The 24,415-nt window shown below is 41.9% G+C and overlaps 1 protein-coding gene across 4 annotated transcripts in view; it reads left to right on the top strand.

Moving 5' to 3' along the window:
- Window positions 1–24,415, top strand: part of TEX264 (testis expressed 264, ER-phagy receptor) — a 160,991-nt gene that overhangs the window by 96,474 nt on the left and 40,102 nt on the right. The gene's annotated exons all lie outside the window — the stretch shown is intronic.

Raw genomic sequence — 24,415 nt, 5'->3', positions numbered from 1 at the left:
CCTGTCTCGAGCAGCCCACCCACCACATCTGGATTCTGTTTAGAGTCACCTAGCTGCACTGGGTGACTTAGAATCATTCCAGGGCTAAATGCCTGGTGCTTGACGCATGCACCACCCTTTCCCCTAAGGAATGTGTGTAGTGCAGAGGCAGGTATAAAGGCTGCATTCAGCAGCTGTGGCAGGAGTGTGAGCACTGGCGGGGGGGAACACATCGCGGCCAGCCCCCCCAGACACGTGTCACACCACCCCCCACTGTCGTGCCACACCCCACCATGCTGGGCGGCACGCCATGCCCCCGGGACACGCGCCATGCCCCCCTGGGACGTGCACCAGCCACACCCCAGCCTGCTCTCCGCCCCCGGTGCCAGAGCATGCAGCTTCACCACTGAGTGTGAGATATTCATTGAGAAGAGATTTTTGTTCAGTACAAGCAGAGAAGCTGAAGGTTACATCCTGTATGGTTCAGTATAGCATGGTGAGCTAGTGTGGTAAAGTGCTAGTGGATCTCTCTCTCTATACACATATATTTGCAAGGTTTACTTCCAAGAACAAAAGAATGGTATTAGAGTAAATTAGTTCAACTTACAGTTTATGTAGCTAGTGTGTTTGTTAGTCTTGTGCCCGGAGACAATGAAGACTTTAAACTGAACCGAGTGGGAAAGGAGTTTTCTTAACTGTGAACTCTGGAAAAGGCTGACTACTGGATAACAGGAAAACTCTGGTGTTCTGCTGGAAGACACTGCTGGAACTGTGCATAGTCTGCTGATCACACTGGTTGAAGTGTGACGGGTCCAAAAAAGTTGGCAACCACTGAACTCAGAAGTAGCAAATAAGCTTGGCTTCCCATGACAGCTGGACCTGGGATTGTGGTTTGTTCCACTCTAACAAAGCCAGGATCACTAGCCAGCCTTAAAACGTAGCATGTCATTCCTGGCTTGTTGGGAAAGGAAGAAACACTCTTTACTAATCTGGTTTTGGATGTAATGAGAAGCCAAGCTTAATTGCACCGTTCTTCCATTTGCACCAGGGTGGGAGTAATCGAGCAGTATTCTACTTGTTCCTGATAAGTGGCAATAAGCCAACAATCCTGATTTATTGTGATGTGCAAACATAAGTGTGGAGCTAGCAAAAATGGCTTCTAGGGCAGAGGATCTGGGCAGAAGAATCCCAGTACCTCTCATTTTAGAAATGTCTGGAATGTCATGAATATGGAAGATAAAAAGGAGCCAGTAGTGCAGGAAACAGCAGACAGAAGGAGCCTCTGAAATTGGATTAGATGAAGCAAAGAGCCAAGGAAAGGGTGGGTTGAGAAGGAAGGGTGCTGAGATAAGTGGGGATGGGGGGAGAGCAGAGATGATGTTTCAAAATGATTTGATGATAACTTTTATACAGATGTGCCCTCTGCTTCCCAACATTCACCCTTCTTGATGGCTAATAAAGTTCGGTTTGCAAGAGGGCCTCAGCTGATTGCATCACTATGTTTTTGGTAGGATGGGGTGCAAAGAAAAGAGGTGGGGGGGGGGCTGAATCTAGCATAAACCAATGCAAAGTTTCCTGCAAATGCTGGGGGCTTCCATTTGTATTCTGTAGAGGCTTGTTACAAATAATGAAAAAGGAGTAACTAGTTTTAATGAAGTGGAGTATTATCTCTGAGCAAAGGAGTTGTCATTTAATCAGCTCTTGCTTTTATGTATTTTGAATTGTGTCTAGTGATGCAGGAGTCATGACATGGAGAAAGGCTTTTTATAATGCTGGAGAAAGGGCACTTTGCTGTCTTTCTCTTTTTCAGTTCTTTAGTTCTTGGAATGGCTGGGTTGTGGGCTAAAGAAAGGAATGGAAATAATGAGGAATAGGTTGCCTTGGTGCATATGCACAGTAAAATGTCTGCTCTGATAGCTCTGTAATGCTTGCAATTTTAGTACCTGGCTTGAATTAGTGGACAGAGTTGTTTTCCATCCTGCCTGATCAAGAATGGGAGGGGGGATCCTGAATGCTGTATAAATCCTGAATAAAACATCTTCTGGCAAGAAGGATTGATTATTCACTTCCTATGATACTGTAGGATTATGACCTTTGAAAATGACAAGGTTGAATTATGGGAAAGGATGTATAAAAATGACATTCTTTCCACCTGCACACATCCATACTACAGTCGTGCCTCGGGTTACGAACACCTCGGTTTGCGAACAGTTCGGGTTACGAACTGCGCAAACCCGGAAGTGTTTTTGCCCCGCGCGCGCAGAAGCGGCGCGCACAGTCTGCGCATGCGCAAATTGCGAAAATCGCGCTTTGTGCATGCGCAAAATGGCGCTTCGGGTCGCATTCAGTTTACAAACTTTTCGGGTTACGAACTGCGATCCGGAACTGATCGCGTTCGTAACTCGAGGTATTACTGTATATCAAAACACAAAATCATTGAACCACCATTTTGTATTTACATAAACTACATGTTATGTTAACCATGCATGTTATAGCAACCATATCTGCTCATCTGGATTTTTTGTAGGGGAGGTGGGGGATAGAGTTTAACCCTTTCATTCCTGTGATGTTTTTCTACTGTTCCCCCCCCCCCAACTGGCAGTTGTGTTATGGCGAATCAACCATATATAAAACTATAAAGAATGGCTTTATTAGGATTCCAGTGAACTGGAGTGTTAGAGCACCAAGAAAAAATAAAGAAAAATAATGTTGGCATTTTTTTTAATGCTCTAGTCCAACAATTTACAAGTTTCAACTGAGAGCTTCCAAGGCAGGTTGCACAGAGATGAATAACTGACCTTCTGCCCAAAACAATGGTTAAGAAAACAAAATAACCCCTCCATGAACTTACAGTATATGAGTTGCCAACTGTAGACTTCTTGCTATAACTATGACATGTCATATATGCCTTAGCAACACCTTCCTTGGACAGGTACAAAACAAAAGGTGGGCATTCAATACTTTCATCTGTGGTGCACTTGGTATGGCCCAAAGTGTTTATAATGAAAGGAAGGGAACTTGGCACTTTCTTCTGAAACTAGGCAGGGAGAAGTGGAGACAAACCAATGGCAGGAGTAACAGAGTACTTGCCATATGTAACACTAATCAGTTCTTTCCCATTTGTGGGACCAATGTTTATACAGCATACAGCGGTACCTTGTTTTAAGAACAGCTTAATTTATGAACAACTTGGATTAAGAACGCTGCAAACCCGGAAGTAGGTGTTTTGGTTTGTGAACTTTGCCTTGGAAGCAGAACATGTTCCGCTTCCTGTTGAGTGTGTTCCATTTGTAAATTGAGTCCCCCGCTGCTATGGGAAAGCACGCCTTGGTTTAAGAATGCTTTGGTTTAAGAACATACTTCCCGAACGGATTAAGTTCGTAAACCAAGGTACCAGTGTATGTGTCATTTTATAACTGGCTGATGGAGTTAGAGGAAATCTCACAGGCTCTGTTTTCAAACAGAATAAGAATATTTTCCCAAACTGGCTTAATTCACTATTTTTACTGACTTTGTTCCAATAGTAAGTTCAAAGTATTTTATCTCCAGAAAAGGTTGAAAGCCAAGCAGGTCCACTGGCAGGTAGGCATCCTCTTACAGGAAAGAAAAGAAAAATCAGCTCATCAAAACAACCACCCCTTTTTTCCAGGGAAGTAAAGTCATTGGGGAGTTAAGCTGGTGCAGTTTTTGTGCCCCACGTGTCTTTGCATTCATATGTGCACCACTCCTGTCTGTGTGCCCACGGAGGGAGTTGAGGGACTTTATTCTAAGTGCCAAATCCTGTTTTGTTTAAAGGTTAAATAATAAAATGAAATCTCTCTATACACTTTGGCGGTCCTTAATTCCTTTTTATTACTTCCATTCAAAGAGCTGTCACTCAGCAACCAGGGGGGGGGGAAGCACTGCTATTTTCCTCACACCCTCTGTTCACGTTATTTCCAGAATGAGAACCCAAAGCAATAAGACCAAATCATTTAGTTAGAGAATAGGTGGGTAGGGATGCACGGTGCCGCCATGGAGCTGGCTTGTAATGAGATGGTAGATTGAACAAAAAAGAAATGCAGCTTTATAAATAACAATACAAGCCTTGTGCTGTACTTAGCAAATACAGCATAGCTATGAATGTCTGTAGCTCCCTTCCCTTAGGCTATTTGGGATCATCTAAGTGAGTCCAAAGTGAGTTTGGCAAATATAAAGAATTCAGATTGTGTGTCCTGGTACATGCTTTGCAAGGGACAGGGGGGTTGATGCCTGTACATTTTTCATTTACACTGCAGTCCTAGGCATGTTTATGAGAAGTATGCCCCATTAAATTTGGTGGGGCTTATTCCCAGGTAAGTGTGTGTAGGCGCAGCCTTAATGCAGCATCTAAAGCAGATACCCTTAACAATTAAATGAATTTCAAATTGGATTTAATTTTTAAATTCAGCTTATTTAAAATAATTTTAGGCCAGCTTGCAGTATAAAAGCTATTTAAAAACCGATTATAATTTTAGAATGTTCCTCAGACATCTTCACACTTCAGTTAAGGGAGACTGATTTCTGTTTGTTTGAACATAGTGGTGTGTGTTGGAATCCAAAATTGGCATGGTATTTACTGGAGTGGTTTTTAAATCACCTTGGGGAGAAGACACAGTTTCCCATACTGGGAAAAGCTGATTATGGTAGTCCTATTTCAAAGCATGAGTATCTTAAATTATTTCCTGTTCTCAAAATTATTCCATTGCACAGAAGATGTAAATAAATTGCAGTTGATAGTGATTATTTGTTTAATTTTTCAGTTGGTTATCTGTGGTAGAACATTTGGAAATATGTATTTATGTGCTATAGACAAGTAATATCTGTAGGTTGTATCCAGTTACACCCTTCCATGAACAGGAGCCCTCCTGTTCGCAAAAGAGTCTTTGATCTAGCATAGGCTAATGGAAGAAGAGGGTATGTGAATTTCCCCCTGCAGCCATCTTCCACACTGTCCTGAATGGTCCCCTAGCTTTCTATAGCACATTTTCAAAGGTGCTGGAACTGCAGAGTGATCATCAGCATCCCTCCTCTTTCATTTGTGGAGGTGGCTGCTGAATCAAAAGCACTTCAACAATTGGATTCAACCCCATGGGTTTCTATGACAGCCATATTTATGAAAATAACTAGGTTAATAGCCAACTAAATTGAATGACCTCACACTTCTGGGTTTGTGAGAGAATCAGGGGCAGAGGATAGACTCAGTCCCTGACCTTTCAGGAGCTGAGCTGCAATCCAGCCCTGGGAGCCGCTCCCTCTCCATTGAGATCAATTAACATTACAGAGTCTTCACCCCTCCCCATCACAATTGGGTTTTGCCCTTCCTGCCCCTTATATTGACTTCCTTTTCCTGGAAATGCCTTTTCTGATTGCCATTACTCTTCGAGCTGAGCCTGTCTTTCAGTTGAATATTTTGCTTCAACTTCTTCATCCAAATGTTGCAGGTCACCTTCCTTTTGCTAGAAGGGTCCTTGATTGTTTGTCATTACTACCAGTATTACTCCAGTTTTAAATAAGTAATAATAATTATAAAAGCCAATAATGAGATTATTATATTTTTTAAAAATTGAAATTGCTGAAGTAACAGGACACCGCTGATTCACTGCACTAGTCTTTGAAGTATTGTTATTTCATCTGCTAATTGTCTGATACCCAAAAAGCCTTAAGGCAGTTTTCAACAATAAAAATGCAATGTGACCACCACATACAGGCTATACCAATCAGATTGTGTTTATATTGAGGAGACTGTAAAGAGAGAATGGTAGATACATATATGCTTATCATCAATGTCTCACCTGTTATGCATGGCCAATGATCATTAAGGATGATGAAAGTTTTAGTCCAACAGGTTTCCCATCCTTGCCCTAATACACAGCTGATGGAGTCACTTCCAATTGAGCTGGCTATCTGTTTGGAACCTGATATTGCTACCCCTTTTTCGCTCACAGCAAGTGGGCAAGTTGACAAATCCAGTCACTGTGTCTAGCAGAAGTGCATCCAAAGCTCCTTATGTAGAACAACAGACATAAAGTTTCCTTCTAGATATGAAAGGAGCTGTGAATGGCTTCTCCCTTATTTATTAATCAGCCCTCATTTGCAGGGTTGTGGATGATAGGCAGCTGTCTTATACCAGGAAAGAAATTTGTCAGTTAGCCAAGTACTGTCTCCTCTAATGCAGCAGCTCTCCAGGGTTTCAGGCAGAGGTCTTTCCCACCACGGTGCTGCCTGATCCCTTTTAGCTGGAGATGCCAGGGATTAAACCTGTGACCTTCTACATGCTAAATATGTGCTCTACAACTAATCTTTGATCCTTTTGCTAATGTTCATATTTTTCTTTCCCATGGGTGAGAGATGAGCAGGCTGCATGGAAATCCAGGGATTTAAAATAAAATTTAAAAAGTATCCTACCCCTAGCATTGTTCTTCAACTTGAACTACTTCTGCTGATACTAAATGCAGAGAGGTTCTCCCCTCACTCATCCAACACCCCCTCCATCATTCTCTATTCTTAGTAACTCATATTCAGGGGAACTGAAGGCAGTCTAAGTCATTGTTTTAAATAGTTCCTCATTTGAAAGCCATATATTTACTGAATTAGCATTTATATTAATTTGGTGCTTTAACAATTAAAATATGTTGGTTTGCAACAGCCTATTATTATTATTGTTTTGCTTATACTGTATTGTATACCACTTAATGTCAAAATTGGCTTCTAAGCATCTTACAAGTATAAAAACAACTGATACAAACATTAAAATATATTAATATGTACAAAAAAACCCAATTAAAATACCACAGCAATAAAAAGCAGAATAGCATCTCTTGTATCCTAGTGCTTAGGATATCCCTGAGTCCAGTTGGAATCCACAAGTATAAATGTCATTTATTACTTACAATGTCATTTGTAATGTTTACCTTCACAAGTTTGATATTCTTTAAGCTCCCTAGTGGAACCAATCCCAACGAGGCTTGCATTTAGTGCCAGGTTTAAAAGGCACTAAATGCAGACCGCAGTTGCCACGAAACAATTGCAACCACATTTTAAGGCTCCTGATTGTTCCTTTGCAGCCGTTCTTTAACTGTCTTGCATCTAATGTTATGTATGACATCAGGTGTGGGATGGGTGCCTGTGCCTTGGGGAAAATGCCTCATGGGCCAAATTATGACCCCTGCTGGGCTTAATTAGGCCCATAAGCCAGAGGTTCCCTACTGCTGTCCTAAATGCTAGCTGATAATGGAGAGAGGATAAATGATTGCAGATAAATGTAGTTTAAATGTTAGATGTAAATTATTGGGTGAAACAGTACTCACAGAAGAAATATCATCTTACAGCTATTAAGTATGGGGCATAAATTTAGAAGGCCGGGAGTGAGTTATTAACCAGCACTGGCAGTTTACATTAACTTAGCTTTTAGGAACCATTAGCCACTCCAGAAACACAGTTTTGTTATAGAAGATGCTGCTTTCTGATATAATATGCAAAGTACTTTGATATTGCCGCAGTACAATCTGATGGTATAGATACAGTATTTTCTATAATGTTTCATTGCATTTTATATCCCCTCAAATAAATACTGTACATGGAAAGGGACAGTTAATATTAAAACAGTCAGTATTGACAATAGATGTAGTGTCCCCTCCCCCCCCTTTGGAAGGCTAGCTGCACTGGCTGTTTTAATATTGGAAGAGCCTTAGGTGCTTGTGAGTCTAGGACTCATCAACTTTTAAGACAACAGGATCATCCTGACCTGGTAGTGACAGCTCATAAAAGGAAATAGATGGTTTGTTTTTTGTTTGGTTTTTTGAAGTAACCCCATACGGATCCAAGATTTCTGCTTAGTGGAGCCCCATACTGCTGACACTGAATTATGGGCAACAGTCCTACTCAGGTTCAGCACTTCTGAGGCACCATGACATCAAATGAGCCAGTCCCAGAGTACTATGAGGCAGTATTTCGAGACCGCACTATTTATGAAAGGAGATGGTGTTGAATTCTTTCTGTTTGGGGCCATAGGAATATGTCCCATGGACTATGTAGCTCCTGGCTGAATTCCTAGAAAGCATAAATATTCCACTAATGTGTTCATTTTTTCCCTTCATCATTTCCTCTCTTTGTTCCTAACATAACAACATACACCCCAACTTTTTCTAACAAAAATCCAGGACACTCACCACCACCATGCCGCTGCCCCCAACATGTTCAGGCTGCCTTGGGAGCCTCCAGGTTAACTTAGCGCAATGTGTTATATGTTGGGCTGCCTCTGACAACAGTTCGCAAAGTTCAGCTAGCACAGAATTCAGCAACCAGGCTGCTTACTGAAGCAGGATGGTTTGAGCATATTACATTGATCCTGGCCCAACTGCACTGGCTGCCAATTAGTTTCCGCACCCAATTCAAAGTGCTGGTTTTGACTTATAAAGCCTTAAACAGTTCAGGACCACCTCTTCCAATATGAACCGACTTGGACCCCACGATCATAATCTGAGGCCCTTCTTCATGTGCCTTCATGAGAGTGGTATACAAATTAAATTTAATAATAATAGTAATAATAGTAATAATAATAATTATAATAATAATTTGTCATGGTAGGAATTGATCCCCATAGACCCCATAGTTTTCTTTCACTTATAGTGCATTTCATATGTGGTGTAATGTACACTGTCATTCTTCTGGCTGTAAGAGAGGAAGGTAAAATGCCCTACTGCTTGACACTTTAATACCCATGGTGACAAGATAACATATAAACAACCACCCTCAAGCCATACTGCAGCTGTGACTGCAGATAGCAACCTTCCATTAAAAAGCTTTGCAGGGTAAATGAATTGGGCACAGAAACTCTCACAAATGCATATCGGTTATGTGACAACCTCAGATACATTGTGGTTTTAAAATACTGTTCCTGGATTTTTGTAAAGCCCTGTTCTGATTTCTTAATAAGAAGATCAGTACGGTCAACAAGCTTCCCTGTAAGACACCTGGGCCATCACTACCAATCTTCCTTCAGCAATGCACAGCCACAGAGTGTTGTGTCGTGGGATGATGGCAAGGCCAAATAGTGCTGCGTGAAATGATTGTGTGAGCCCTCGCACGTGTCCCAGAATCCTGGGGAATATAGTGGAGTTTCATGACTGACACTCAGAGGTTCAATGGCAGACTGGTAATGTGTAAAAGGTAGGAAGTTTGAAAACCTGTGCAAACTCAAATTCTCAATCCTCTCATTCAGATTGCATTGAACATATATAATGGACAAAATGATATTCTTCCACTCTTGCATCCCTTTAGCCCACTTGCCACCACTGCAAAGCTGCAGTTTCTGAAATTGTTTCCTTGTTTCCAGGCTAGTTCCCATCCAGACTGCTGAGCCTTTAGTGTTTTTTTTTCATTCACACATATTCTCACTTAATCTTGTCTCTCACTGCAGTTCACTGGTTTTTCAACCTGTCCACCACTGAGACTGACCCTTTGAGATCAGATCGAAAAAGAGATCTCAATAAATTCTTAAATGGAATGAGTCTGAAAAGCCACAGTCTTCTCCATCTCACAGAGGCTGATGGTGGGATACTCACCAAGCCAAATTTTACAGTGAATTAAACCAGTGTGAGCACCCCAAGAGTGATGACTTATGAAACATTTATATGGTGGCATTTGATTTTTTTCTTCCTGTGCAGCTGAGCCCGACAAAACCTTTTCCCTCAGTGCCCCTGCTTGCCTTCTGTTTCCCAACAAAACACCACGGGGGTATTGTGCTGAATGAAAAAAAATCCTCCCTCGATATATATTGTTTTAATAATTTTGACAGGATTCAACTTGTATTTTAATGAATTCAGGTTGAGCTGTAAATTAAATTTTAATTAGAGCAAGTCCCTTTTACTAGCAATTAAGAAGGCCTTCTCGGTGGAAGGCAGAGCAGCAGCTGAGCAGGAGTTGTGGGGGAAGCATGTTGGGGAGTGAGATGGAAGAGATGAAAACCTCCCAACCATCAGCAGCCCCCAAGAGAACTAGAATTTGGCAACCTGGACACATTTGAGCTCAGTCAGGTGGATTGGAAACTAGAAATAAAAGGGTTCCTGGAGACTTGATTTCGAGGTCTAAATGGCTATGGAATCTGGTATTTGCTTTCTTGTCAGCCTCTTTCTCCCAATCCAGCATGGAAGCCAGGCAAGCTGTTGGAGGCAGGACAGAGTGCTCTGCCCCTTCTCTGACTACCCGCTGCAATCATGTGATGGTTGGGGGGGGAGAGAAGAGGCCCCCCCCCACTGCCCGGAACAAAAGCCAAGCAGAGAAAGAGGGAGGGCGAGAGGGAGGCAGAGATGGGCTGGCTCCACCCACTTTGGGTTTTGGCCCCACCCACTGCTAATATGCACTCCCTGGCGCAACTACCCTCAACATAAATATAAACCCCTGTATTAAGGGATGCACTTCTTGTGAAAAATACTCCAGGTTAGGACTGCAACCTGTCTCACTAGCATGATTTCAGTTCAGTATGACTTTTTTTTAATCTTTTCTTATTTCCCTCATTTAGGCATCTGAGAGGAACAGTTTAGCACCCTGTTGATATTTTGCTCTATGTCCCAGATAATATTAATTATTCTTTCACCCAGTTGTAATGCTATGTAATCTATATATATATATGAATGTAAAAATCATTAAAGTGGGCTCCACTTTTCTCCGTAATTGCTTGACCGATCGTCCTGAAATTTTGACACAACAATCCAGGCCACTCCCCGAGTGTTGTTAGGGAAAAAAAGCCCCTCACACCTCCGCAGGTAAAAACCTGTTTTTCAACAAAGTAAAACAGCGCCCTCAAGTGGATTTCCTCCCACAGTACACCCCCTCCCTTCCTGTGAAATCTACACCACACCCACAAACCAAATAATGACATCATCAACCAAGCAACTGAAACCACCAAGGCGGCCATTACCAGACCCCTAGGCCCCTGCCAGGCTGCTAGGCCCCACTAGGCCCGGGGGGGGGAGGGCGAGCGCCCGGATCGCAGGCCGCAGCACAGCCTTTATTTTCTGTAGGCCCCTGCCAGGTCTCCAAGCCCCCACTAGGCCGGGGGGGGGGAGAATGGCATGGCACTTGTGGGCACGGCAAGGGGTTTTTACTTTAAAATATAGCGGGTGTTGTGTCACATGCGATGCTCCGGGGGCCATTTTAAGTAAGGGCAGTCATGCTCCTTTTAACCTATGCTTTATACTATGACTGATTGCAAGCCTCTGCATCTTTAAAAAAAACAACCATGCACTTTCTCTCCCCAGTTTAAGTCCTCGGATATTTGCAGTGGCCAACCCTCCCCCCCCCATTTACAATCTCCTACCTTCCCCATGCCATTTCCTGGGTTTTTTATGGAACTGAACAGCTCGGGTGCTTCGGAACTCGCCTTCTGTTGCTACGGGGCTGTGGGTCTTCGCTATTTGATATCCTCCCCCCCCCCCCGGTCGGGATTATTAAAGTAGTTCTCTAGGTTTTCTGGGTCACCTACTCCAAAATTAGAAAATCCAAATAACAAAACACACACACACAAACCAAAACACACAACGCCCAAATCATACAATACCCACCAAAATAAGTGACAACCCCAAAAATAAAATTATTTCAAAAATTTTTAATCTAAATATATAAAAATGTTCATGATGCGTGTGCAGGGGCCAATGTATGGCGATACAGGGGGGAGGGGGAAAATGAAGAATGCATTCCATTGGTTTTTAACATTCACAGTAGGAAGCAGATTAAGGCTGTAATCCTAACCCCATTTTCCTAGGAGTAAGCCTCTTTTAACTCAGTGGGACTTACTTTTGAGTAGACATGGTTAGGATTGCAGCGTATAGGTTGCTTCTGGTAGTGAAAAACACACAGAGGCAACAGACACTTTACAAAAAGGAAAGCAAGGAAGCCCCTATTCATTTATCCATATATCTTCTGTATGGCTTCATTCTGCCCTTAAGCTTCAAAGTCTGTTCCTCTGGCATGAGGGCACCCTGCTTACTATCTCACTTTGGTTGTTCCCAGCAGTTTAGTCCAATAACCAGAGTGGCACGGTTGGGTAGCTGAGCGCTATAAATGCACAAACAGTTATTTCTAAGGCAGATTGAGCAAATAAACTCTTCCGCCTGCCCCAACTTCAAAGACTACATAACTTCTGGGAAGAGGGAATACAATCACAAGGATTACTGTGCCCAAAGAGTTTACAGCCTTGGCAGCGGCAAAAAAGGACTTGGGACTTCGTAGACAACAGGTGGCATAAGCAGGCAGAGAGCTGGTTTGCCATTGGGACTTTCTTGCCCTTTATGAAATAAAATGATCTTGTGCCAAGCATTTTAGGGCACCAGCTGTGGGGCAGCAAGCCAGACTCTGTGTGCTTGTGTTTCTTGTTAGTTGCCCTTTAAACCAGATGGAGAAAGAGATCTGGGCAAAAGGCACCAGAGTAACAGGGATCGTTAATTAGTTGGGGGCATGGGGAATAGGAGCTTGTGTGCAACAGTCCCTCTCCTCCACAAGCCAGGGGTGAAATAGCAAAGAGAGTTTCTTTCTAACTGTTGGTCCTGAGGAACAACTTGTGTTGAGTCTAGAATGTTTTCATCTTTCCTTTTGGAAACCTTTTGAACTCATCTTGTAGCTGTTTGCTTTCATCCTCCTATCCAAGAGCAGATGTGAGACACAACTGGCTTGTGCCTTTCCTATCTGATGTGTGTGCTGGGTAGTGCAGACTGTCTCCTAGAGTGTGTGCATTGGCAGAAACAGGAGAAAGCTACAAGGCAGAAACGTAGTTGAGAAGGTCGTAACTGGTATGTGCTACTGAATCCACGCAGTGGAATTGTGATTTGATATACTGATGATCTCAGCTTTAAATTTTTTTGCCCATGCATCATGATTATACACTATTGGCACAATAAACAAAATAATGTACAGTATGTGTACAGTGTTGAGGTTTCTGTGCATTTCACAGTTTCCCATGGCATTTAGACTCAAAACACTCCAAATTCTAGCAAAAATCATATATTGAAATTAGAATAAAAGAATGTTCTGATAATTGAAGATGGGATTGGGATAGAATTCAGATATTTTTGCCCAGTTTTAATGTTTATTTGCTTAATTTCTTTGTATTATACAAATATAAGCTATTGTTCAAGTCCAGTCATCCCCATTTACTCCAGTTGCATTGCCCAATCTTAAAGCCTGATGCTAGCTAGTCTATATCCATTTAAACTATTTTCTGTGTGTTGCTGGAGGAACACCAAGAGCAGCATCCCTGCTGACAGGTTATACCAGCTCATTGACCAAGTGTCTTGCCTAATAAACTCTGCCTCCTCTTTCCAGCCACTCCATTTATTGATTACCTGCAAAATCGACAGAGGTTGTCTCTAATTTGTTTCTAAATCAGCCACTTCTCTTTCTGCACTATTGATCTACTGCATTATAGAATTGTCACTAAATTATGGCAAGTTTCCTCCATTTTCTATCTAGATGTGCTCTGTCGATGTATTTTAGTAATTGCATTTTAGTCTCTTTCTCTCTCGCAATCAGCACTGACTTACATGCCAGTGAATTGACTTCTCAGCCACCTCTGCCACTTGGTTAAGTACCAGCCAACCACCTGCCTGCTCTCCTTGATCGGTCATAAATTTCAGCCTACGAATTTCCATCAAAGTTCCATCAGGAGTGGAGGTAAAAATCTGCCAATCTCTTTCCCAGAGCCTCAAAACGACTGGGGATAGATCAAAGCTCGCCCAATGCCAGTGTCTTTTGTTGTGCTGTCTGTTTTGTTAAGACCCATTCCCTTACTCACTCCTGCTGCTCTCTTAGGCCACTGCTGTTTTTTATCAGCTAGCTCCACATTCATTTCTCACCCGAAGTTCTCCTGCTAGAACTATACTTATTCTTGTTGCTGTTTTCAGAATGTATCATCATAAGAAACAAAAAAGCCTTAATATTGGTGTCCACAACCTCTTCAACATCTTGAGCCCCACATCATTTGAATTTGAATAAAAATGGGCTGCCACCTTTTCAATAATACCTCTACAGCTGCTGTCTCAATAGCCTCTCCCTTTCATCTTCTTTGTATTAAATCGCACACAAAGAAATCAGAGGACAGCACTGGGACTCTTCCCTTCTGTGCAATCTTTTTGTTTATGCAACACACAGTTTTTACTTTTTTATATTTCTATCTTATTGCCTTCAACGCTTTTGCTTTCACATCGACACCTCGCTTACATTTTCTCTCCAGAACCTCCATAATTCATCCTACATGTTCTGATTAGGAACGCAGAAAGCTGCCCTTATACTGAGTCAGACCACTGGTCCATATAGCTTAGTATCACTGACTGGCAGTGGTTCCCTAGGTTCTGAGATAGGGTTCTTTCTAACCCTATGTGGAGATGCAGAGGGTTGAACTTGAGATTGAACTGCATACCAAACATGCATCCTATCATATGGTCATACTCTGAGGATTCCAACATACCTCTTTAAGCTTTCTGATTTTCCACCTTTCCCTTATTCAGTCTTTCAATTGCCGTTTACAGGAATGATCACTTCCTTAACAGAGTATCCCTTTTTTTTCATCTCTAAGGTGCAAATATATCTTGGTCACTGTGACTTGGATGGTATGTTTGAATCACTGTAAATCCAAAAACTTGTGCAAGCTCTATTGCATTCTGATTTATTATTAACATACTAATTGACCTTGTGAATCCATCAGTGGTAAACAGCCAAGCTGGATTAAGCAGTCATAGTTTCAGCAGAAAGAGTAGTGGAACATTTGAAAGCTTTACTGTACAGCTAAACCAGTGAATCAATCACAAAAGCCAACCTTCTTTTCCTTTCTAACTCCTAAACCTAAGAATGCTCTTTATACTTATCAAGCCTTATTATTAGTATTAAGCCATATTCTGAGGCAATAAGCTTTCTGATAATGATCTCAGACCACTCTAACATATAAGGAGCTCATCTGAAGCATTGAGCCTATGAAAGAACTTCCTGGATGAAGGAAAATGACTAGGTCATTATGCCACATTCTATAATTCAAAATTTGGCTAGTTACAATGATAATGTCTCTGATTTTTTTTTAAAAAAGCCTATTATATGAAATGTTAAACCTTGATGTACTTGCAACCCCCCCCAAAAAACCCCATAACAACTTAACAAGAGATGTTGCAAAATGAAGCATACAAACAAGAAAAACAGCAAATACAATAGGAAAACAGGCTTACCAATACTTCAGTTGATGCATTGGCTATCATTGCAAAGTCCGACTCTGCCTTCAAAGATGTAAGTGGATAACATGTAAATGACCTGCTCCTTTTTTCACACAATATTATGCTCTGAAAGGAGAATATACCTAGGAGCTGGGACAGTACCATTTTGATTCTCTTCCACATCTCCTCCTGATGTGCTCAAATGTTTGAAGGATCTCTCTTTATTATTTGGGTTACACAAGTTCCTTCCTGTATTAAAATAAGCATAATCCACTATTTTCTTCAAATTACAGCTTTGTAACTAAGGTAGGGCATTCTATACAGACACCTACTTTCTTCATCTTGATGTTTGTAGGATTGCCAGGTGGTAATCCAGAGAGCATGCCTGTATTTCTAAAAGAAGTGGAAGAAGCATAGTTTGCTCAACCAGGCCACCTCCTCACTTTCCTTCCTCACTTTGACATTTTGAACTTTTTCTGTCCTATAGCATAAGCAGTATATTTAATGGGATTGGTAGAGCAGTGAGGTGGGGGGTATATTGGCTGCAATCTGTTGTTCCCCAGAGTCAAATTTGACTGAACTTAACCACCCAGGGGTCATTTACCTTTACCCTTTTATCTATTGTTCCTTTGGACATTTTAAGAAAATGCCCCTCTTGTATACATCAAAAACTTAGACTGCATTCCTATGCATCCTTACCTGGAAGTAAGCTTCACTGAACACAAAACAGGAATAGATTGCACTGTTAATCATGTGTAAATGTGCTGGTTAGTTGAAATGCTTGGGGGTGGAGGTGGGGAGAAAAAATAACAATAGGTTTGAATTTTGAAAACAATATTTGGGTATCAGCTGAAATACTGCTGTTTTTGTTTGTAGATATTAGTGAAACCAGGCTCTCTTTCTAAAGTCTCTTATCACTGTGGTACAAAATAAATGAGATTTTGTGTGTGTTGGGTGTGTGGATTCTTCATGCCTGAGTGCTAGTTGAATGTATCCAGTGTATGTTGTAAGTCTTTGAAAATCATGCCTCTGGAATTTATTGCCAAAAATATCTTTCTATCTTTCAGTTTTCTGATATGCTGCTAGCTGTTGAGTTTGAGACCCAAGGGACAGAGCAGCAGGGACATTTCTTGTTTGGTTTGTCATTTAAAAAATCAACAGTTATGAGATGTGTCGGCTCTGCCTAAAAGAAATGTAACTCAGACTTTCTATTTAATACACTTTTGGTCTGTGTTTGATATTGTTTCACCTGTTTTGGAATGGATCCTTTCTTTCCCTTCCCTATAACCTCTTGGAGGCATCTATCTCTTTGTCTGCATTTTTTTTTTTTTTTTACAGCTCTGCCTTCAACAAAGTCACAATATACGTTGGCCCTTAAAGGGATGTGATGCTCCCCTTATTTTAATAACTATACTAGATCAGAATTAGAAATAATAGTAATAATAAATCAAGTCCCAGTGGAAATCTGCTATAAGATTGCAGTTATTAAATTTTTATTGTTAACATGTGCTAGCTACTTTACAACTGCATTCTCAAAAAGAAAAAAACCTAACATGATTATAACTAGCTGCCCTATATACTGTCAGACCTTTGGTCCATACAATTTACTGATTAGCAGCTGCTCTCCCAAGGGCTCTGATACCGTGTTCCCCCCAAAATAAGACACTGTCTTATATTTATTTTTCCTCAAGAAGATACACTATGGCTTATTTTTTGGGGTGTGTGTGTCTTATTCCAGCGGAAAGGGCTCCGCACAGTGCGGCATGGCTGAGGGCAGCGAGCTGTTGCCGGGAGGCGCGCGTCCATGTCTTATTTTCGGGGTATGGCTTATATTGCAGAAATGCTTAGAAATCCTGCTGTGGCTTATTTTATGGGTATGTTTTATTTCCGGGGAAACAGGGTAGTAAGCTTTCCTAGCTCTGATGTGTTACCTTTTAACTAGAGATACTCAACCTCAGAGACTGTACATAGGACTAACTGCATAAGCATATGCTTTACCACTGAGCCACGGGCAGGTTTCATGTGATCTATTAGACGTTGTGTGCCAAGGCCCCATGACCCACAGTTCCCTAGTGGCTAATAAACACATCAACATGAGTATTTAGGTTTATGGGTTCAAATAGGCCAGAACTTTATTGGTTACAGATGTGAGTGGTTTGGTTTAAGCATTGGGTGAAGCCAGGCTATATCTCGACTCCTGTCCATCTAATTGTAAATCACCAATAAGGGGAGCCCTATGATTTACATCAAATAGGGGCACCCCGAGGGGTCCCTGTTGGAATTGTGGCATGGCCCTAGCCCACACCCGGGCATCAAACAGAATCCACACCCCTGGATTCCTTTAACAGGATACCCTTAATGAGGAGGGGCAGGTGGAGGCTACAACCTCCCCTCTGTCCAAACAAAGGCTTACCCACTGCCTAACCTCACAAAGTTGTGATGATTGCTACAAGGTAGGCAAAAACCAAAGGGCAGGTGCCATTTTGCCATTTTGCCAAGTTGAAAAAATTCCTACCCAGCCCCAACAATATGTCGGCCGACATTTGTCCATAGCAAGGTCATGTTATAGCAAAGCATAAAAAGAGAGGGTGGGTGGGTTGGGAGATCCGTCGAAGAGTGCAAGAGGAGGGATCCCTGGCCATGCCGTGGTTTAAGTTTCCCACAGCCATGGCCCCCGCTGGTGTTGATTGGTCAGCAGGGCCACCCGTTGGCAGGGCCCCGCTCAGCACTGGCAACACAGCCCGGAAGGCAATGGGGAGGGCATCAATCCCCGCCACCACCACCGGATCACTGCAGGGGCTTTGATGCCTGGCTGCAACACCGCCCACCCAAAAAAGGTGAGCGGGTTTTTTATGTGGTAGTTGACTCTGGATGACCCAAGATCAAGTGGTACGTTAAAAATGTAGAGTTGATCTATGTTCATTTGCAGGGGCAAACACAGGTCCAGGAACCCCCAGATACCATTTTTCTGCTGCAAAGTCAGGATGGTGGCTTTGATTTGCAGAAGATATGTAGCAGTCAACAACTTCAAATACATGATTGCTACCAAGTGTGTAGGTCAATCTGTAAGGAAGCAAATCTTTTCAAGTACAGTGGAACCTCGGTTTATGAACACCTCGGTTTATGAATTTTCGGTTTATGAACGCTGCGGATCCATCTGGAACGGATTAATTCACTTTCCATTAATTTCAATGGGAAAGTTCGCTTCAGTTTATGAACGCTTCAGTTTATGAACAGACTTCCGGAACCAATTACACCCATGCTTCAGTTTATGAACGCTTCAGTTTAAGTACTCCATGGACCCATCTGGAACGGATTAATCCACTTTCCATTACTTTCAATGGGAAAGTTCGCTTCAGTTTATGAACACTTACTCCGCGGACCGTCTGGAACGGATTAATTCACTTTCCATTACTTTCAATGGGAAAGTTTGCTTCAGTTTATGAACGCTTCAGTTTATGAACAGACTTCCGGAACCAATTGTGTTCATAAACCGAGGTACCACTGTATAGCTATAGAATCTGTGTTATTTAAAATACAGAAGTATTGATTTTAAATGGCTTTTTATCACAGAGGGAGGGAGGTTTAAAAAGAAAAGAAAAGAAAAGAAAAGAATCAGCTAATCTTGGCTTTCATTCAGACCTGCCCTCTGGTTACAGTTCAGTTCATTTCTATCTGACACTGTCCCAGTACTAATTTTCACGGGCTTATTTCTTTCTCCTGGAATTGTAGTCTCTCTCTCCACCATTAATGCTGAATGTGTGCAGCTGCATCAGTGTTCCACACCCCAATACTTTTTATGTGGCATGTTGAAAAAACAAATTCTCGCATCTTTCCCTATTAAATCACTTGTCCCTATTTTGTTCTTAAGTTACTTTGGGAGTATCTTTTTTAAAAGTTCAGTTTGCACCAGAGTGCAAATGGAGCTTCCCGTCCATCAACATAAGTCAGGAGTGGGGAACCTGTAGCCCTCCAGATGTTGCTGGACTACAACTCCCATCACCCCGATCATTGGTCATCCCAGTAGGGACGGGTGGGATTTGTAGTCCAGCAACATCTGGAGGACCATAAGTGAATACAACAAATAACATGTTAAAGCATGGGGGTGAGCGTGTACTCAGGCAATGGTCATTGGTGTGAGAATAGAGGTTTTACAAGTATACCTATACGTTGCTATTTTTGTCTGCAAAATGCTGGAAATCACTAACCGCTGGAAGCAGTTGATGTCTGACGTGATTGACTATACAGTACCGTATATTGTGCTTTTTTCATAAGCAGGATTTTGCTTAAGCTACCAGGAAGTTGGGGTGGTGGAGGAATTAAATCAGATCTTGGTTTTAATAATTAGATTGAGGCAAACTTCCCTGCAGAGCTAATAAATCAGTTCCTCTTTGCTTCTATTTCCTCTTGTGAATCTGAAAATGCTGGAGAAAAAGGTACTCTTTTAGATGACTTCAAGGAAGTGTTTTCTTACACTGCACTATATTAACATTTAAGCAACATAATGGAATTGCATTGTAATGATTTTTCACCTGGGTTGCCTCAAGGTTTGGTGACTCCTAGTACTACCTAGTCATTGCTCTTCTGCAGTAAGCTACATATGGAATTGCAATTGACTTTCCACACTTATATAGTGCTTTTTGTGTGTGTATACATCATTGCATGCTAGTTTTATTTATGGGTGTGACATAGCCATGAAGCTGGAAGAAAATTATTCTGAGCATGTCATAACATTTTTTAAAAAACCATTCTTTAATTCATGCGAAAAACATTTGTTGAAAGTAATAGTGCAGTTGGGCCTAAACTTAAGAAGTGTTTAAAATAAACAAACAAATAACATGGTGATAAAATGCCACTGACCACAGCCTGCTTCTAATCCCATAACTATGGTTAATCAATGGGAAGCTTTATGTCTGCATGAGCTCAAGGTACAACTTCTGTTGTTGGAATATTAGAATGTTTTGTTGCTGAAAAAATGGAGACGATTTTTGTCACCTGGCAAATTTATTTCCCTTCCAAAAGCAATTATAGGATCGGGTTGTGCAAGTGTCATGGATAGCTATTGGACAGTGACTGACATCCACATTGACAAGCAATAAAACTTTGTCAGAGGTAGTCACTGCCATATCTTAGCCTTAAGACTTCCCATTTGGTTCTTACTGGTTATGATATGGAGGAATAAGAGAGCACTTAAACTTATCAACAGTCTGTGTAAGTTTCAATTCCCAGAGAAGGTTTTGACTAGCTTGCAGCATTTTTTTTTCAATACCCCGCCCCCAAATTATTTCTTCAGTGCTCTTCTTCACATGTACACACACCATTCAATTTTAAAATAATGTCTGTTTTTGTTAGTGAGAAGAATAGCTGGGCGACTAGCAAATTGTATTATGGCATAAGCTTTCATGGAACTGAGTCCACATCAACAGATGATAGAGGAAATTTTTCTCACTATGCAGTAGACTGGGACTTCTAAACTCTCTTTACTGTCATCACTGCTGAAAACTGTCAGACAGAACTGACAGCCCTGGGTGAATATGAGCTGGTCACCTAAAAAGAAATAGTTGACCTCACTCCTAATTTGTGGGTTAACATTCCCTGTGGTGTTCCCCTCCCCTTTATTTACTATTCATTTGACCTTCTAAACACGTCCTCCTTTTCCATCCACTCTTCTGCTAATACAGTACAGCACTATGGTGATGTCATATCCAACCTTCTTGGGGAGTTTGCTTCACAGGCCTTCTGGCTACAGAGCAGCCAGCATGTTACAGAGTATGCTGGCAACACTCTGATCAACAAGGCTATTTGGGGACATGAGCAGAAGTCTGTATGCACAATGTAGATGACATTTATTTTAGAGGATAGCAACTAATCCTCCTTCCCACCCATTTGTAGCATTTTAGCAAAGCATCTTACTCCCCACTCCTCAGGCACACACTCCATGTAAACCATAATATATGTCAAGCAACACAGCTGCTGGGAGGGCAGAATGTGGGCGTTCATTAGAATGGCCAGCTGTTCTTTTAGTGCAAAGTCCATTCCTTGCACAGCTCATCAGGGCCTTGCTTCTTTGATCCATCTAACGCCTGCTTTTGCCATCTAACGCCCGCTTTTGCCATCCGTCCCCTCTCCTGCTCTGCTGGCACTTGTAGACTTCCCAAATGGGTGCTGCACATCAAGCAGTGTGGAATGTTTAAAAGCCAGGGATTCACCTAGAATCAAGGGACTCTATCTAAAGACAAGGGCAAAGGAAAAGGCAGGAGTCATCAGGCTCTGACAAACACCATTTTGGAACTTTCCTTGATGGAGCTACTTTTATCTGTGTTTCCCGGATTGGATTAATAACTCAGTGAAGCTTGGGGCTTCTTCAGAAGAGTCTTACATACATGCAGAGGGGAAGGTTTTTGGCTGTGCCAGCTCCCTGCTAGGAGCAGCAGCTGGCCTCCTCTAAAATCCCCGTTGCTTGGGTCAACATTACAAAATGCTTTATAAATGGGCAGCAGACTAACATCTGTTTTCCAGGGAGCAACCAAAGAGAAATGTGAGTCCCTGGGCCAGACTGATCACTAAGACAAATACATTTTAAACCTGAAACTTGAAACAAAATATTAGGGTTCCTGTCTCCCATAGAAGTAGAAAACTAGTTTTGAAAACACAGAGGTAACGCACTTTTGGTCTCTGTTAGTGGTTATTCATATATTTGTTTACATTTTTGGTGCTGTTATTGTGTTTCGAAGATTCAGGGTCAACAAAATCCCAAGTCAAAAGTAACATGCAGTATTTTCTGGGTGCCTTACTATTTTATATAGAATAGATAAATACGTAAGACAAAATTGAGAGAATATATAAACAAAACTGTACCATGTTGAGTGTCTGAGGAGCTTATAAATAATAAATATTATTATTAAACTTCCCCCAGATATCATCGAATATTAATCTTCCATCCCCACTCCCCATCTTTTCTTCAAATACACCCTGTCCTCTTGACTCAGTACCAGTGTGGAAGTGATAACTATTTCATAACTTACTTCTGCCTCCAGGTTGTTTAGGGTAGAATCAGGCTGAAGTGAGTGGAAAAAGAGGGAAAGACCTCCTTGCGAGATCAAAGACACTTTACTTTTTCTGTGATGGCTCAAATTTTGCACTCACTTTATTGCTGCATTTGGCATATGTTGTTGTTGTTGTGTAGTCGTTTAGTCGTGTCCGACTCTTCATGACCCCGTGGACCATAGCGTGTTGTGAGCAATAATTGTAGTTGTAATGACAGTTGTGCTGCAGTGATGCCATCAAAGAGAGGGCAAGGGCAGGAAGACCAGGTGTGTGAGGAAATGTACTGCCTGGCCTGAAATGGCAGTAGTGGGTGAGGAGACTGATTGGAGCAGGAAGGTATATTTATTATTGCAGTTACAAACTACCTTTCTGCTAAGGCACCCGAAGCAGTTTACAATTTTAAATACAGTGGTACCTCCGGTTGCAGACGGGATCCGTTCTGGAGCTCTGGTCAGATCCTGAGGTTTCCGCAACCAGAGGGAATGCTTCTGCGCATGCACACGGCATGGTAGAGCGCTTCTGTGCATGCACACGCGGCAAAACACTTCCGGCTTGGCCGCTTTCGCAACCCAAAGTTTACGTTACCCGAGGGTAACATAAGCCAAGGTGCTACTGTACTAAAATAAATGAATGGCACAAAATCTAGAACCAGTCTCCCAGGCCCACTGATGGTACCTTCAGGAGCTGATATTGCCCCAGTGCCCTGCAGACAAGAGGATTCTGGCAGGCTTGCCACCCCATGACTCCATGAGAGTCCTTCCCTCGCTGGGGATGCAATGTGAAAGGAACCTGTAAGGATCTCAGCTGGAAGGGCTGAAAGTGCATTCCACTGTAGTAGCTGCACAGAGCCAGCTAGTTGAGGGGAAAGAGACCTCACAGGGGGTGGGGGGACACTTTACCTGCCTGTCCATTGGACTACTTCCCAATAACACGCAGAAAGGGAAGTTTCTACTTTGTTCTTTCTTTTAGATGACAAAAACACCATGAGCAGTACTGAGTAAATATTAATATGTTAATTACCTGCGAAAACAGATGACCTGGCTTCATCTATGTATTACTTGCCAGGCAAATTCATAAATTTGATAGGTGCCTTATACTGAGTAAATGGTTCAATACTAATTGGCCGCACCACCCAAGGATTTCGGGGTGTGGTCTTTTTTCTCCTATCTTTTAACTAGATCAGCCAGGACTACTGGTAACCTCTGGCCATGTTGTGTAGAAATTATGTGCTCTACCATTTTGCTTTTACACCAGCTGAGCTTGGTGTAATTTATAAATGAACCAGGAGAAGATAATGTGGAAACATGAATAATAGCATGATAATTTAGGAAGGATTGAAAAACTGAACTTTTAAAAGCTATTTTACCCACTGATTATGTGTTGTATATTCTTTCTGAAATGAATCGCAGAGTATTTTATATTGATGCTTAAGGCAGAGGTTTTAGAATTCTGAACAATGGAATATGGATTTGCTTCAGAGGTATAGTTCATTGATCTGCTAAGCCATCTTTTGCAATTTATTATCTGTTTTATCTTGGAGCATGAGGGCTCCTGCTCCCTTTCACTAGATGATCAAACTTTTTAAAATTTGGTCTCCCGGTGCCAGAAAATGACAGAAGATTGGGAATTGGACAACTATGTCTTGGTATGCATGCCAATCTCCTTGGAGTGCTGATCTGGAAAGTTGTGACTTATTTATATGGTATGATAGAACAGGTATGACAGGCCTCTACACAGAATAAAAAAAAAATAGGCACAGAGAAACAAAAGAAGAAGAGGGGAAATTGAGACATGAATAGGCAGGGAAGGAATAATAAAATTTCCATTTTACAGTGCGTTGCAATAAAGTATAGGCCTATAGGGACTAGAGCAAGGGTGGGAAATCTTTTTCAGTCTGGGGGACACATTTGCCAATGGGCATGCTTCTGGGAGCTACATGCCAGTGGTGGGTGGGGCCAGAGGCAAAGGTGAGTGGAGCCATGGTTGTGACTCTCACCATGTACATGTGACTCTCACCATGTACAGTTGGCTCCATTCTGGCCAAGCAAAAGCCAGAGGTTTCTATGTGCGCGCACACACACACACACACACGTCTCCTCTAGGCAAGGATGTGCCAGTTCAAATGCATATTCCAGCCAGGCAAAAGCACTTGTGGAGCTTGCAGAACAGAGTTTCTA

The sequence above is a fragment of the Zootoca vivipara genome, chromosome 2 (genome assembly GCF_963506605.1).
Source record: "Zootoca vivipara chromosome 2, rZooViv1.1, whole genome shotgun sequence".
In the NCBI taxonomy this organism is placed as follows: Eukaryota; Metazoa; Chordata; class Lepidosauria; order Squamata; family Lacertidae; genus Zootoca; species Zootoca vivipara.
The sequence above is the reverse complement of the archived record's forward strand: the minus strand, read 5'-3'. Positions and strand labels throughout refer to the sequence as shown.